Source organism: Rhinatrema bivittatum, chromosome 2, assembly GCF_901001135.1.
Source record: "Rhinatrema bivittatum chromosome 2, aRhiBiv1.1, whole genome shotgun sequence".
Lineage (NCBI taxonomy): Eukaryota > Metazoa > Chordata > Amphibia > Gymnophiona > Rhinatrematidae > Rhinatrema > Rhinatrema bivittatum.
In genome coordinates, this window is record NC_042616.1 from 708,598,343 (window position 1) to 708,615,801 (window position 17,459).

At 43.6% G+C, this 17,459-nt stretch overlaps 1 protein-coding gene across 4 annotated transcripts in view; it reads right to left on the reverse strand.

Moving 5' to 3' along the window:
• Nucleotides 1-17,459, reverse strand: part of VIRMA (vir like m6A methyltransferase associated) — a 254,816-nt gene that overhangs the window by 210,551 nt on the left and 26,806 nt on the right. The gene's annotated exons all lie outside the window — the stretch shown is intronic.

The window sequence follows — 17,459 nt, forward strand, 5'->3', positions numbered from 1 at the left end:
CTATAAGACTTACATCCTCTCAGAAAGACAGACAGGCACCCTCCTAATTATGTTACTCACTGACAGGTCCTGCAGAGGCAGCAAATATTATCTTACATATGAGAGGGGCAATAGCTGATACTCAAATGTGTTCAGCCTGTTGAATTTCAAGGACATCGGAGATGCATGCAAGAGATAAGCTCTACAACATACACAGTGATTTATGAAATTGTTTATTAAAGTGAAACACTAATTTAGCAGACTATTTTTTTTAATTCAAAATTTTTATTGTGTGTCACAATATAAATACATCGAGGCTTGATGCCAGCACACAAGTACAAATTTGCATCGAACACATTAACAGAGGAAACAATAATAACCAGAATAATTCAACTGTATTGATAGCATATGTTTCAACATCAGCAATGACACACAACTTTGATAAATCACCCCTCCAACTTTTCCCTACCACCACTCACCCTCCCTGCTCCTACGGAAAGGGTATAAAAGGGACCCAGGAAATCTTCCTGTCCAGATTTGTCTATTCTCTTGACTCTTGATTTGGATATTGTCTAAAACTATGTAATCAGTTGGCCAGGCCTCTATATTTAGGTACCTTTGGTATGAACCCTTGTTGTCCAATCTGCATATGTCTGCCAAGTTTTCTGAAACTTATGAATTGTATCGTATTTATGAGCCGAAATTTGTGTTAATAAATATATTGACTCAATCCTTTGTTGTATTTCTTTGATGCTTGGTGTGTTTTGAGAAGTCCATTTTTTCGTTATCTCACATCTGGTAGCTATACAAACATATCTAATGAGTATATTAACACTATCCGTAAGGCCCGGAGCTGGCAGACCTAATAACGCTTGTTTTGGTAACAGTTGCCTTTGCCCCATCCCCATATTAGAAAGCCAAACTATGATTGTAACCCAGAGTTTACTGATAACCGGACAAGTCCCACCACATATGCAGAAATGTTCCCAATTTCCCACAATCCCTCCAACATAAGGGGCTATGAGCCTTGGCCATATCATTTAATCTAGTGGGATATAGATACCATCAGTATAGAAGTTTGAAAGCATTTTCCATTAGGGTGGCAGTGATAAATCCTTTGCCCAATGAGCGATATATCAACTTCCATTCCTGTGGGGTCAATGTCTGCCTAAGATCGATTTCCCAAGCTTTGATATGTGCTGCCTTAGGTCACACCTCTTGTCCCAGCAGTTTATATAGAATGGATACCATTTTGGTGACCCTATCAGCTTTGGAACACAATTTTTCAAAGTCTGATTCCCCTTGCTGCAAGTGCCCATCCAACAGGTAGGCAGAGGAAAAATGATGTACTTGACAGTAGGGGAATAATGCCATAGTGGGTAACCCAAATTCTAACTGGAGATTCTGAAAGGTTTTAATCACAGTCAAACCCCAAACTTGTCCCCAGGTCTGAATTCCTTTAGATCGCCATATTTGAAAAGCTACATTTTCATAACCCGGTGAAAATGTTTTATTAGCGTATAGGTATGTGCTGCGATAATATTCTCTGTAAGGCGAGTGCCTTTCTGAAACCATAAATCAATAATGTGGTTAATAGATGGTGGTAACATTAATTTGGGAACTACCAGCCATGTTTTCTGTGGCTGCCTGATTAAACTAGTAATTGGTATTTGTCCCATAAATTCCTGGCTTAACATTACCCATGGTTTGGGTGAATACCGCCTATGCCAATCAACTATCTTTTTGAGTTGGGCTGCTAAATAATATCGTTCTAGTTCAGGAACACTTAAACCTCCCTGATCTTTGGCTAAATATAACATCCTTCTTGCCACCCTCAGTCATTTGCCTGCCCATATATAGCTCATGATCTTCTTCTGCCAGATCGCAATCTTCTTAGTTGGTACCCTTACCGGTAAAGTTTGAAATAGATACATTAATTTAGGTAACACTGTCATCTTTATTGCAGCCATACGCCCCCACCATGAAATATGGTATCGACTCCATTCCTCAAGGTCTTTGCTTATTTTACGCCAAAGTGTGTCATAATTTATGGAATATGTCATGATATGCACTAATAAGCACTCCCAGATATTTTATATTAGTCCTTGCCCATTTAAACTGAAACTCGTCCCATATATAACTCTCCCCTGCAGCGCTAACACTAATATTTAAAATTTCAGATTTCTCCCAGTTTATATGAAACCCCAAACCACTGCTAAAAACCTCCATTTCCCTAGTCAGGGCCTGAAGGAAAGCAGGTGGGTCTGCCAACATAAGTAGTATATCGTCGGCAAACAGCAACAGTATCGTGGTATAGCGACTCACTGTTATCCCCTTAATGTCTTCATTCTGGCGAACCCGAATGACAAACGGTTCTAAAAATAAAGCAAATAGTAGCGGTGATAGTGAGCAACCCTGACGCGTACCCCTCCCTACGATGAATGTTGGGGAATATCCTCCATTGACCTTAATGCATGCCCTAGGGGAGTCATACAGTTGGCTTAACCATTGTAGAAAATGCACTCCAAATCCCATGCCTTCCAGGGTCTGAAACAGATAGGGCCAATACACCATGTCAAAAGCTTTTTCAGCATCCATTGAAAGGGCTAGGGCTAGAATGGCATGCTTCTTGACATACCAGATAATATTTTATGAACATTATTGGCTGCCATACAACCAGGGATGGCAGCCATACAACCAGCCATACAACCAGGGATGAAGCCTGCTTGATCTGGATGAACAAGCTGTGCTATAAAACAATTCAATCGAGTTGCTAATATTTTTGCGAGTAGTTTAATATCGATGTTTATTAGGGAAATAGGTCTGTAAGACCCACATAAGGTCGGGTCTCTGCCTGGTTTCACCAAAATGGTAATTCCAACGGTATTCGCCTGCGGAGAAAGTAGATTCCCCTCTCGTAAAGAATTGAAGAACCACCCTAATAACGGGGTGAAGAGAGGAGCAAAGGTCTTATAAAATTGCAATGTATAACCATAAATGCCAGGTGATTTGCCAACTTTAAGAGACTTTATAGCAACCACTATTTCCCCCTCAGTGATTTTTTTTGTCTAAAAACTGTCTTTGTGACGCTGTCAATCCCGGGAGGGGTGTTCCTTGCAAATAAGCTGCTACATTCTGTGGCCTTATTTGCGGGTCAGAGCTATACAGAGTAGAATAAAATTGATGGAATCACTGTCTTATCGCTTTATTGTCTGTGAGGAGTCCCCCATCCTGACTTCCAGTTTTCACTATTATATTCTGTGCTTGCCTTTTCTTTAAGGTGCAAGCTAGTAAATTCCCCGCCTTATTACCTCCATCAAAATATCTATGTCGTGCCAGCTCCATTTGGTGGGCAATGACTGCAGCATCTATGGCGGTTATTTGGTTACATACTTCTTGTAACTGGAGCTTAAGCTGTGAGGATTTATTCCCAGATTTATGTTGTAGTTCTAATTGTTTAAGTAGGCCCATTAATTTTTCTCTTTCCCCCTCTCGTTTCTTCTTGAGAAAGGATGCTCTAGCTATAAATGTTCCTCTCAGAATCACCTTGAGACATTCCCATAACACCCCAGGTTGCATGCCTCCCACATCATTCCACTTCAAGAATTCGCTAATCTCTTTATGCACTTGATTCATGAAGGTTTTATCACTTAATAGTGAATCATTGAGCCTCCAAAATATTTGGCCCTGATCGTAATCTTTAAAATGCAAGGTAAACCAAATAGGGGCATGATCCGACCATATTATGGGTTCAATTTCTGTAGCGCTCACTATATTAATTAGGTTTTTACTAATCATGAACATGTCTATCCTAGAGTGACTGTTGCGTGGAGTAGAAAAAAAGATATAGTTTCTCGACTTACGGAAGCGAGCCCTCCAAATATCAACTAGCACTTCCTGCTCTAGGAAGGTCCTTAGAGCCACTCTAGTGCTCTTGGGGGTCAGCGCTATGCCCAACAGAAGTGTCTATAGATGGGTTCAGAGTGAGATTAAAATCCCCTCCCCCCACTATATTTCCAGCTGACCTGGCTAAAGACATTGAGCTTATAGCTTTATAAAAATCCTATGTGGGTCGTGGGACCGTATATGTTGAGTAGTGTCAACTGTTCATCTCCCATTTTTATTGTGACCCAGATATAGCGCCTATTATCATCTGCAACCATTTGCATCAATTCAAAATGAAAATCTTTGTGTAACAAGATTCCCACCCCTGCATATTTGGCAGACACCAGTGCAGCCGCCCAAAATTGATGAGGATATTTGTCAGATCGTATCAAATTTTCATACCGCTTCCTGAGGTGGTTTTCTTCTTGCAAGAATACTGCGTCTGCTTGCAGCCTATCGAGTTCTTTAAAAAGAAGTCTCCTCATGACCTGATGAGCGGGTAAGGCTGCAGCCTGACTGCGCTCCCGGCTCCCCTGCCGAAAATCGCTGATTTTCCACACTTGAACTTTGAATCGTGGCAGCTCCAGCTGATTCGGGGACTCTGCAAACAACAATAGACTTTTTCTTCCCCAGCAGAGAAGTCAGGATGGCAGCCAAGCCACAAAGAAAAGAAAAAATCTCCAGCAGGCAACTCGAAAACAAAATGGCCGCCGGCCCGCCAAGCCCCGGTTCCTCTATTGAAAAGCCAGACTTAGTTGGGGAAGTCACCCAAGCAGTGGTGTTGGCCCGGGAACCTCGTTTTTTGGAGCTGGCTAACAAAATCACGGCTGGGAATGCAACACTACAGGAAACTAAAAATCAGGTGGCAGACACACAACAGATAATCGCGGACGTGGAAAATGAAACACAAACTCTCTTACAAAAGCACCCTGGAAACTAAAGTCGAGGACTTAGAAAACCGCTCCCGACGGAACAACATAAGGTTTGTGGGGCTACCAGAATCTGTACCTGATAGGGAGCTGGCCAAGATCCTGGAAACATGGATCCTGCAAGAGCTGGGTTTAGTGGAACTGGTGGGCAGAGTCATAGTTGAAAGGGCGCACAGATGGGGGATCAAAAAACCGGAGGCTACAAAGCCCAGGGTCGTGATAGCCCGATTTCTGAATTTCTGCCACAAAACAGAAATCCTTCAAGCATACAAGCGCTGTAATAGGCTAGCCTATGAGGGCAGTAAAATAATAATATTCCAAGATTACTCAGCAGCAGTATCTGCCAAACGAAGGGAATTTTCTCCTATATGTGCTGATCTTTTCAATAGAAAAATGAAATTCACCCTTCAATATCCAACTCGGCTCTGGTTGGAACACCAGGGAGCCTGGTGGAGTTTTGACTCTGGGTGAGGCGAAACAGTTCATAACTGGCACACTGGATTCAAGATGATTTCCTTTTGAAACCTTGGGAGTTTCATTCAAGATTTTAGGAAAGGTGGAGTTATTTCCTTTCCCTCAACCTGTTACAAGGATTTTCTTATTGCCATTCCTAGTGATTGGACTGTTGGCACACATTTGATGTAATGTTTAATTTTTTTTTGCAGTATTACCAGTTATTGGACTGGTGGGGGAGCCGGTCCGTGGACATACAGGTGGTCTCATACCTCTATTATATAGAGGAATTCAGTGGAAGTAGAAGATTTTGTTGGGGAAACAGGGTTCAGGGTGGGAGTGGGAGTCTGAGGGTCGCTGTTGTTTATCTATGGAGACATTTTCTTATGTTTTATATGTATGTTCTGACGTTTTCTAATTGCATATCTACCTTGAAGGTCACTATGTGGGATGGCAAGGGTGCACCCCTAGGCTGGGAGGGCTGCAACCAATGGGTACAATTAGGAGCAGATCACTATCTCCTTATAAGACATCCATATAAGGAACATGCTGAGAAACTTAGATGCATATCCTGGAATGTGGCAGGGCTGGGGTCTCCGGTAAAAAGGGCTAAAGTTTTGCAGGCATTGCGATGCCATAAAGCAAGAATCGCATTTTTGCAGGAAACGCACTTATCTGCGGCTGAAAGTCAAAAACTGACCAGGGATTGGGCGGACAGGGTTTACTACTCCCCAGCCTTAAATAAGAAGGCAGGTGTAGCAGTCTTGATTGGGAAAAACACTGTCTTTGAGGAGACACATTTAGTCTCCGACGCCGAGGGACGGTTTGTTCTTGTGTCGGGGAAGCTATTTGGCACAGAGGTCATTCTCTGTAGTGTTTATGCTCCCAATCAATACCAGCACAATTTTTTCACCAAACTGGTACAGCTTATCACGCTGAATAGAAAGGGCTTACTATTACTGGAGGGTGATTTCAATCAAGTGTTAGATCCGAGCCTAGATAGGTCCAATCCCGGGCCACATACAAGGGTCAGGGCCAACAGAGGCCTACCTTATCTCTGTCATCAATTACAGGTGGTGGACCCCTGGTGGGTTCTACATCCTGAAACAAAGGATTACACTCATGTTGCTCGAGCACACCTTTCGATGTCCCGTATAGACTATATTCTGGTATCCCCTCAGTGTTTCAATAAAATCAGGACAGCGGACATAGGGCCTGAAGAATGTTCCGATCATGCTATGATCTGGGTGGAAGCCGGCTTGGGAGACCCCCAGACAAACCCAACCTAGATGGCGTTTCCCCGCACACCTTTCTGAAGACAAAGGTTTTCAGGCCTATCTTCAAGACAAATGGAAGGAATACACCCTTCACAATTCCGAACACAGGGGTGACCAGGCCCTCTTCTGGGAGGCAAGTAAGGCAACGTTACGAAGGACATCATAACCTATGTCATCAGACAAAATAAATTGGCCAGCAAACAGCTTATAGATTAGGACTTGATGTCCAAAAAGCCAAGCGAAGGCTAATAGCTCAACCCACTAGCCAAAATAAACAGATTTATCGTGATCTACTGTATACCCTAAACTGCTATATTCATAGGCGTACCCAACAAGATATATTATACTATTCCCATAAACTATATAGATATGGCAATAAAATGGGTAAACTCCTAGCTAATCAGGTTCGAACACACCAGAGCACAGCGTTTATAGCCGTGCTCCAACATGCTCATGGAACTCGACAAACTTCAGGCCCCCAAATCTGTGAGTTGTTCCGGCAATTCTATGAACACCTGTACGCCGCAGAAACTCATCCCCAAGCAGTAACGTCTGAACACCAATTCTTTAGGAATCTTGCCTTACCTACGCTTACTACAGAGCAATTAAATATACTGAATGCCCCAAATACCCTCAAAGGAATCTGGGAGCGTATCGGCTCCAGTTAATCTCACAAGGCGCCAGACCCCGATAGATTAAATGCAGATTATTATAAACTCTTAAGGAATGACGTAGGGGAAACTCTGCAGCTATATTTTTCGGCTGTCTCTGAGGAAGGCTTTACCAAAGCTGCTACCAAGGTGTATATTACAGTTCTCCCAAAAAGCAGCAAAGACCCTTTGAGCCCGGCCTTCTATCGGCCGATATCGCTGTTAAATTATGATGTAAAATTATATGCGAGAATTCTCGCCACTAAAATGAGTGGGATGCTACCTCATTTAATCTCCAACAATCAGATTGGATTTGTCCAAGGTAGGAAGGCTAGTAGACATCTTCTCAGTCTTTGGGTGGCTATGACACATTGCCAATCGCGCAACCTTCCGGCCTTGGAGGTCGGCTTTGACGCGGAAAAAGCCTTCAACAGAGTAGCATGGGATTATTTATTCTCTGTCTTACAAAGATATGGGTTCCAGGGGCCGATCCTACAGAATATTATGCAATTATATCAACATCCGCAATCAATAATTGTAGCTAATGGTTTACTATCTGCTCCATTTGAGATACGTAGAGGTGTTAGACAAGGATGCCCCCTCTCTCCCCTCTTATATATTCTATCACTAGACCCTCTGTTACGAGCCATCAATATCAGTAAGTAAATCACAGGTTTAAAGATTGGCCAAACACAGTTTAAGATTGCGGCTTTTGCCGATGATGTGCTTGTCTTTGTGGTGGACCCAATTACTTCATTGAATAAAGTTTTGGACCTGCAAGCGCAATTTGGCATCTTTTCGGGTGTGAAAATTAATAAAGACAAATCAGAGGCTATAGACATTATTGGCCATATGCAGTTGAACTGGCCTAGTACATTTCCACTGCACTGGGTTACCTCGACAATGAAGTACTTGGGTATCCACATTCCGATTGATGTCAGTAATCTTTATGCTGTTAACATCCTCCCTTTACTTGTTAAAACAAAAAAGAAACTGCAAGATTGGGAGAGTCTACCATTATCTTTATCTGGACGCATACAGCTTTTCAAAATAATTGAACTGCCAAAATGGTTGTACATTATGCAGATGCTACCAGTCTGGATAGCCAAATCACATATCACGGAACTACATACTGCCCTTCGCAGATATTTGTGGCGCAATAAAAAAGCAAGAATTGGCCTTACGACATTAATGCGCCCACTTCCGGAAGGAGGACTCACCTGTCCAAATGTTCACAGATACAATGTAGCCCATCTACTGTGCCATATCCGGGATTGGTTGGGTACCACGGATGCTCTCATCCCAAAAAACATACTCCAAGACTGGTGCATCCCACTGGATTTGGGCAATCTCCTGATAGCCCCAAGGTCTTCCCTACCAACCCACATTCGAGACTTTCCATATTTTGTAGCCTGTCGCAATGTGTGGAAGCACCTCTGCTCACAATTAAGTATTTCATGGCGGACTTTGACCTTTGCACCGATTGTGGGACTTCCGATGTTCTCCCCCAGCTGGGAAAACCTGGCGTTTCTTCACTGGAAAGAAGCGGGCCTTACCCATGTCTCCCAACTACTAGATGCTTCTGGAACTCAACTCTGTTCCTTCACGGACCTGCAGGTACATTTTGGGATTTCGCAAAGAAGTTTTTTTGCCCATCTCCAAATAAGACACTTTCTACAAAACTGGGAGGGGCACCAGACAACAGTTCTCAATCAAACTAGCCTGGAAAAATTCTTCGCGCCTCGACAACAGCGGGTCTCCTGCGCTGTTCTGGTTAAAGCATTGTTACCATTGGAAAAATATGATCGCTTAATAACACTTGCTCGCCTGTGGTGTCAAGATATGGTTAGCTCCATCACTACCATCAGTCTGACGGGATGCTTCAAGGCTATAGCGACATATGTGGAAAATGTACAACTTCGAGAAACCCAATATAAGTTACTACACAGATCTTACATCACCCCGGATGTAGCCTGCAAATGGAAGCTAGCAGGTTCAGCATCCTGTTTGAAATGTAATGCCACTCTTGCCACTTTTCGTCATAACTTCTGGGACTGTGCAGCCATTCAACAGTTTTGGGTTAAAATTTTGGACTATCTTGGTCGACTTATTGCACTGGACTTACCCATAGACCCGAAGCTGTGTTTACTGCACTTTATTTATTTATTTATTTATTTTTGGTTTTTATATACCGGAAGTTCCTGTATACAATACATATCACTCCGGTTCACATTTAACAGAAAGAACTATCGCCGGGGATGCGGTTTACATGGAACATATCGAATATAATGAATGGATAATAGTCAAAAAATCTATTATGAAACAACTAAGATCAACTTAGAAAACAACTTGAAAACAACTTGAAACATATAACTGAAGCAATATGAACATTACAATAATGCTGTGAGACAAGGCTGGAAGTTTGTTTTTCTTGCTTTTAGCTCTCTGGGAAAGCTTGATGGAAAAGCCAAGTCTTGAGTTTCACTTTGAAAGTAGTATGGCATGGTTCAAGGCGGAGGTCCGGTGGTAGTGAGTTCCAGAGAGACGGGCCTGCTGTGGAAAGAGCGCGTTTCCTAAGGGTAGATTTTGCAGGTTGGGTGATCATTCTATTCTGGTATGCCCTTTCTGGTTGGTTTGTTAGAAGAGTGTAGTTGAAGCTGGAAAGTTAAGTTGAGTGGGGAGATGTTATGTAATGCCTTGTGAATCTTAATTCGAGAATCTATTCCGGGACTTCACCATCAGGCGCACCGCAGTTTTCTTTATAAAGCTCTTTTGTTAGCCAAACAAACAATTCTGGCACGGTGGCTTGATAGTGAACCTCCGAGCTTATTACAATGGAGATTGAAATTACATAGATCAGTGGTTTTTGAACAGTTATCGGCGAAAACATCACCATCCGCAAAATGATATGATCAGTTTTTGGAAACTTGGAATCCATACTTACTATCCCTAAATCCCCAGGCCCGAAGCAAAATTCTGGATATCACAGCCTAACAACTGGACTCTCTCATCTCTCAAGCACTGGTCAAGCCCTTGGGACCGGGCTCCACACCGAGTAACAGTTGAGAGTTATATATCCACTAACAGGAAAACTGGCCTTCTCTATGGCTCTGGGTATCACAGCCCAGTCACAAGACATCTCACATCACTGTGGATCTCATTGTCTCGAACTGCTAGTGACTGATCTACATGCATAGGATCAGAATAACTCCTTTTATGTCTCCTGGTACTGAGAATAGGATTAATGCTATACCAGCGACCACTCTGAATGGTGTAAATGGGGAGGGTAGGGGTGGGGGGCAGCACGGGAATCAGCTGATTCTAATGTAATCCATCATATCCATTAATATTCTGTTAATTTAGCACCTTGCTTGTTCCTTCTATATTCATTGTAAAGCCTTTGGCTGAATTACTGTTTACTGTAAACCGAGGTGATGTGCATTACGTGCCGCGGTATATAAAAAACTATAAATAAATAAAATAAATAAATATCCTTGTGTTTATCTTACTTTTTATGCTGGACTGCTGCCTGGTACCTTATTTCACTGCTCCCAGTACTGCCCGTCCTCCCATGGGTGTATCTGTATGTTTTTACACATGGATAGTTTATTGTTGATCTGTTTATACTTGAAAATTAAGAAATAAATATGTTAAAAGAAAAAAAAAAACTCCGCTTGTGTGGAGAGTTGAGGCCTTTCACATTAAGGGAGATAAGTTTGAAGTCAGCCATGTGATTGATCTGTCAAATATACCCATTCGTGAATCTGGAACAACATGACCATATCCCAGTCACTTTCCACCCCTCATCCCATTCCTTTAGATATGCTCTTCCCCCTTCCCACCAACCTCCCGAGATCGAACTTCCCCATTAGTCCCCCCCCTTTCCCTGGGAAAACTCCATAGGTTCCCTGTACTCTTGGGAGAAATTTCCCATGCGAGCAGGGCAGGTTCTCCCCATCCTTGGGCCTCTCTTCTCATTAATCCATAGATTTCAACCGTGAAACTAGCAAACTGTGAGACCTTCTGTAGACCTAGTCCATCAGAACAGATGAGCTGATGCAAAGAACTCTCGCCATCTTCTTTCCTGCAGTTGTGCTGCACTTCTAAGCAGTCCCAGGTCCTTCCAGTAGGAGCTGCATCCTTGACCTGTACCTTCCTGTGTTCTTTGAAGTCTTCGTCCTCCCTTTGTGACTCTCTGCCATCGCGTTTGATTTTCACGCGCAGGAGAGGATGGTTTTCCCAAGGTTTGAGTTAATAGTCACAGATATGCCCGTTGATTGCAATATACCAGCCATTTCCTCCACTGTGAGCACTCTGTGTGTGACCCCCTTCAACATGAACCACAGCACAAAGGGGAATAGCCAGGAAGACCTTGTGAGACTGGAAAATTGGGCATCGAAATGGCAGATGAATTTTAATGTGGATAAGTGCAAGGTGATGCATATAGGGAAAAATAACCCTTGCTATAGATACACAATTTTAGGTTCCATATTAGATGCTACCACCCAAGAAAGAGATCTAGGTGTCATAGTGGATAACACATTGAAATCATCGGTTCAGTGTGCTGCGGCAGTCAAAAAAGCAAACAGCATGTTGGGAATTATTAGGAAGGGAATGGTGAATAAAACAGAAAATGTCATAATGCCTCTGTATCGCTCCATGGTGAGACCGCACCTTGAATACTGTGTACAATTCTGGTCGCCGCATCTCAAAAAAGATATAATTGCGATGGAGAAGGTACAGAGAAGGGCGACCAAAATGATAAGGGGAATGGAATAGCTCCCCTATGAGGAAAGGCTAAAGAGGTTAGGACTTTTCAGCTTGGAGAAGAGACGGCTGAGGGGGGGATATGATAGAGGTGTTTAAAATCAAGAGAGGTCTAAAATGGATAAATGTGAATCGGTTATTTACTCTTTCAGATAATAGAAAGACTAGGAGGCTCTCCATGAAGTTAGTATGTAGCACATTTAAAACTAATCTGAGAAAGTTCTTCTTCACTCAACGCACAATTAAACTCTGGAATTTGTTGCCAGAGGATGTGGTTAGTGCAGTTAGTATAACTGTGTTTAAAAAAGGATTGAATAAGTTCATGGAGAAGTCCATTACCTGCTATTAATTAAGTTCACTTAGAAAATAGCCACTGCTATTACTAGCAATAGTAACATGGAATAGACAGCTTTTGGGTGCTTGCCAGGTTCTTATGGCCTGGATTGGCCACTGTTGGAAACAGGATGCTGGGCTTGATGGACCCTTGGTCTGACCCAGCATGGCATGTTCTTATATCAGATATTGTCCGCACTCAGAGCACTGGTGATCGCTTTGAAGTCGAGGCGTTTCTTAAGCGAAGTGGCGGATAAATCAGCAAACACTGAAATCTCAGTCCCTTCCCACTGCCATGTGCGTTGTTTCCTTGCCAGCGCAATTTTTTCCTTGTAAGTGCAAACAAATTTTTTTAAAAAGGACAGTCATTGTGAATTATAAGTGATGAGAGGATACATTCAATGATGCCTGGTATGAAGGTCACCATTTGCACTATTTTTGTGATTGTTGAACTGTTAGATTGAGAGGTACATGGCAATATTAGAAAAGATATCCTCTGGAGAGCGGTGAAGTCACCAGCTAAGATGGCCGCATAAAACCTTAGCTCACGCCCCCTTCTCCAGCGATTCCCCTCCATCAGCGGTCAGGGCGACGAAAAATAGCCAGGTTCGCGCACATAGGAGCACTAATTCATCTGCAATGACTCCTCCTAAAAAAAATAAAAAGCCAGATTTGAACCGATTCTCGTTTGCTTCGGCGGCAGCGGTGCTTGGGCCCGGCGACAAAATGGTGCCCGTGCAGGAGAATGAGGGAGACCCGGGACTTGCAGAAGATACGGAGGGCACATATATACCCACCAGAATGGAATTTAAAACATGGTTCCAGGAGCTGCGGGAAGATATGGCCCGATTTAGACGGGAGATCGGTGAAATTTTGGAGGATATGAAAAGTGACATCAGGGAACTTGGGAGACGAGTTGAAGACGCAGAGATGGGCCTAGACGTCAGTAGGTTCAGAGAGGAGCAGGAAAAACTGCATGAGGTGCAGGAGGAGCTGAATATGCATGTAGAGGACATAGAAAACAGAACCTGTTGAGTACATTTATGATTCAGGGGTGTGCCTGAAGCTGAAGAATTTCGTGACTGTTTTAAAGTGGTGCAGGACATTTGCACTCAGCTTTTAGACCCAAATGGCAGTGAGGAGAACCCCCAGGAGGTGGTTCTAGAAAGAGCTCACAGTTTTGGGAAACACACGCAGCAACCTGGCTAGAGATATAGTAGCCTGCTTTCACAGTTTCCCAGTTAAAGAGAAAGTGGCCCAAACTGCTAGAAAAGCTGGATCTATAACTTGGAGAGATCACAAGATCGAGGTATTCCAGGTCCTGGCAATCTCCACTATCAAAAAAAGGAAGGAATTCCGCGACATTATCCTCCTCCTGCGAAACCAAAACATCCGCTATCGATGGCTATTTCCTTTTGGACTTAATTTCATGATCAGTGGTGTAGCTTCGAAGGTGCAAAAGGTCTCAGAAGCTGAGGATATTTTACAAGCGGCAGGACTGATTTCTGAGGGATCCTCGGGGACTAGGAACCCAGTTCCTGCAAGCGGTATTCAGAAGGAGGACCGGCCTAGATGGAGAAGAGTGGATAAAGGCGATCGGAGTTTGCACAGGCAATCGGGAGGGCCAACATCTCTACAAGAGCCTGGATAGGACAGCCTACGGGGAAGCCAGTGGATCATAACTGTAACTTGGAGTGAGCAGTCTGGTCTAGATTAAGACTATTCTCAGAATCAGAGGTGCACTCAGTTGAAATATGCAGTTAAGCATTTGTTACATAAATTGTTGATGGGGGGGGGGGGAGGAGATCCATTTTCCCCAGTTTTTCATTATATCTGTTATATTTTTCTTAAAGTCAGGGGCTGGGGAGGGGGGTGGCGGAGCCATTTTGGGTAGCGGTCATGTCATAAATCTCAAGGAGGGTTTCCACATGGGGGATTGTGGATCAGAATGGGGCAGGGCTATGGGTTGGACGGGGAGGGGGGGAGGGGGGGACAGGAGGGGAGGCGAGCTAGGAGGTTGCTTCTCTACACTGCTTTACAAAGGGAGTGCGGAGAGACAATGTTGTGGAACAGTGGGGGCAATACTGGTTCCTGATACTCGGGGAAGTGCGGAGGAGAAGGGAGTGTTGAGATAATCTCATGGGGACCATAAAAATTATATCTATTAATGTGAAAGGTCTGAATACACCCACCAAAAGGCAGGTGTTTATGCGGGATACGACAGCAATGAAGGCCGACATTATATTCTGCCAAGAAACACACCTCATGAAGCATTATGAACGGTTATTGACATATAAGGGGTACTCAACAAGCCTTTCATGCAGCGGCAACAGTGCATAATAAGTATTGTGGGGTGGGGATTTTGTTCTCCAAGACTGTGGTAGTGGATGTTGTTATCACGGTGGTGAGGGATGTGGAAGGAAGGTATATTCTCTTGAAAGTTAAGATTAATAATAAAGTATATACTCTCCTTAATATCTATGCGCCTAATATAGATCAGGCATCATTCTTGACTAAGGTTTCCAATATCATTAGTGAATGGTCGGAAGGCCATCTTATAGTGGGGGGAGGGGATGGGGGACTTTAATCTCACCCGGTATCTTTATCTGGATAATTCACATATGGGAGGAGGAGGGGGGTACAGTGCACAGCCAGGCCCTTAAGCACCTGTTAGCAGACAGGAGGCTCATTGATATCTGGAGGCTGCGCAATCCCACGGCCCGTAATTATACGTTCTTCTCACATCCACACCTGTCGTACTCTAGATTAGATTATTTTTTGATAGATAAGGAGCTAGTGGGCTTGGTCCACACAACTGAACTGGGAAACATTATGTGATCCAACCACATGCCGTTTTGGATTTCGGTCGCAACTGGGGGGAGTCAGGCGGGCACCACATTCTGGAGATTAAATGATAGCATATTGGAGAATAAGACTTTTGTGGCTCATTTGAAAGACGAAATCAAAGCTTATATAAGTCTTAATGACAATAGGGATGTATCTCCCGGTATCGTGTGGGGCAGCCTTAAGGCTTAAGTGCGGGGATTATGCATTGCTAGAGAAGCACAATTACAAAAAGAGAGGGAAAAAGAAAGCCTTTCCCTACTGGAGAGTATAAATAGACTAGAATTGCGGCATAAACGCACGCCGAATGGGAATACTCGTCACCGTCTGAAGGAAGCGAGACGGGAACTCAACACCTTAGAGATCGATAAAGTAGCACACCAGTTAGAGAGGTTAAAACAACAACATTTTGAATTCAGCAATAAGGTGGGGCGCCAATTGGAGAGGAATTCCCAAACGCAGATCACTAAAATAAAGGACTCTCAGGGTCAATATGTCTATTTGCAGGCGGAAATAGGGCAGAGATTTACACATTTCTATAGGACATTATATAATTCAGAAACCCAGAGTACCCCACAGGAGATTGCCCAATACTTGAGAGACGTGGACACACTGGAATTACCGGAGCACAGGGAAATGCTTAATGCGGAATTGATGGGAGGGAGAAATTTTCCACATTACCAAAGAACTCAAAACAGGGAAAGCATTGGGGCTCGACGGGTACACTGCAAAGTACTATAAAGTGCTTTGCAGTGTACCCGTTGATAAAACCCCTAGTGAATATGTATAATACCTTGAGATCAGAGGGTACATTATCCCCAGCTGCTAACACGGCTGCTATCACAGTGTTGGCAAAACCTAGGAGAGATCATACGCTATGTGGCTCTTATAGGCCGATCTCTTTGATATCGACCTCAAAAGCTTAGCCCAGGCACTGGCAGTACATCTGGGGAGGGTGGCCCCTTTGTTGGTAGCGAATGATCAATCAGGGTTCATCCCCGGGAGATTAGCTTCAGATAATGTTAGGAGGATGGTAGAACCGATGTGGTGGGCACAGCTCAAGCGCATTCCGGCAGTCCTGCTAGGGGAGGATGCCGAAAAGGCCTTTGACCGCGTCCATTGGCCTTATCTATTTCAAGTTTTAGAGGTTATGGGGCTGGGTGACAAATTTGTTACTTGGGTGCAGAAACTTTATGGAAACCCGCAAGCCAGAATAAAAATTAACGGGGCTTACTCAGACCCCTGTGATGTCAAATGGGGCACGAAACAGGGTTGCCCACCTTCACCCTTCCTGTTTGCCCTCTCACTGGAGCCATTTGCGGCAAAAGTAAGGGAACATGCACGGATTCAGGGAATCCCGGTGGGAAACGATAATTATAAGATGTCGCTTTTTGCGGATGATCTGCTATTTAATGAAACTTCTGGGTCCGAAATGGTAAAGGTCCTCCTGGAGGAACTATCTAATTTTGGGAGACTATCTGGGTTTAAAATTAATGCAGATAAATTTGAGATATTGAATGTATCCTTGCCGGAAGCTCAGTACACCGTGGTGGGTGGGTCCTTGTCATTCCGATTGGCCAAGAATTATATAAAATATCTGGGAGTAAAAATTGGGTCAAATTTTGATAGGCTATATTTCTTAAACTATGATCCACTGGTGTCACAAATACAAGATATGGATAGGTGGGACAGGTCAGATATCTCATGGTTCGGTAGAGTGGCGGTAGTTAAAATGAACGTCTTACCTCGCTTCTGCTATGTGTTTCAAACCCTGCCAGTAGAGGTGCCTGAGGGGGCAATGCGCGTATGGCAAAGGAAAATTTTCTGCTTCATTTGGAAGAGAAAACCTCCAAGGGTTTCTTGCCAGGTACTTTACAGGGACAATACTAGAGGGGGAGTAATATACAAAATTTAATATGGCACTACACTGCTATCATCCTGGGAGTGGTTATTAGTTGGCACGGGAAGAGAGATTTAAAACCCTGGATAGCTATAGAACAGGCAGTGGCTGATGATCCACCGTTGGAATTTAGGGTCTGGAATAAGAATGGTGGGAAAGATAATTGTAAACTCTCTTTTCACAATCAGTGCTCAGGGTCTGGTCTAAGTGGCGGTCACGCCTGGTAGGTGATAAGGTGACATACCACTCTTCATCTTTTCAACCCGAATTTCCCACAAGGGATGGATAGGGCATTTACCAGCCGGTGGAGAAAGATGGGCCTTCTTCGGATAGGACAATTTTATTCCGGTTCAGAATTTATCCCCTTCATAGACCTTCAGAAAACTTACAGTCTAACACAGATGGATAGGTACACGTATTTGCAACTAGCACATTACTTTCA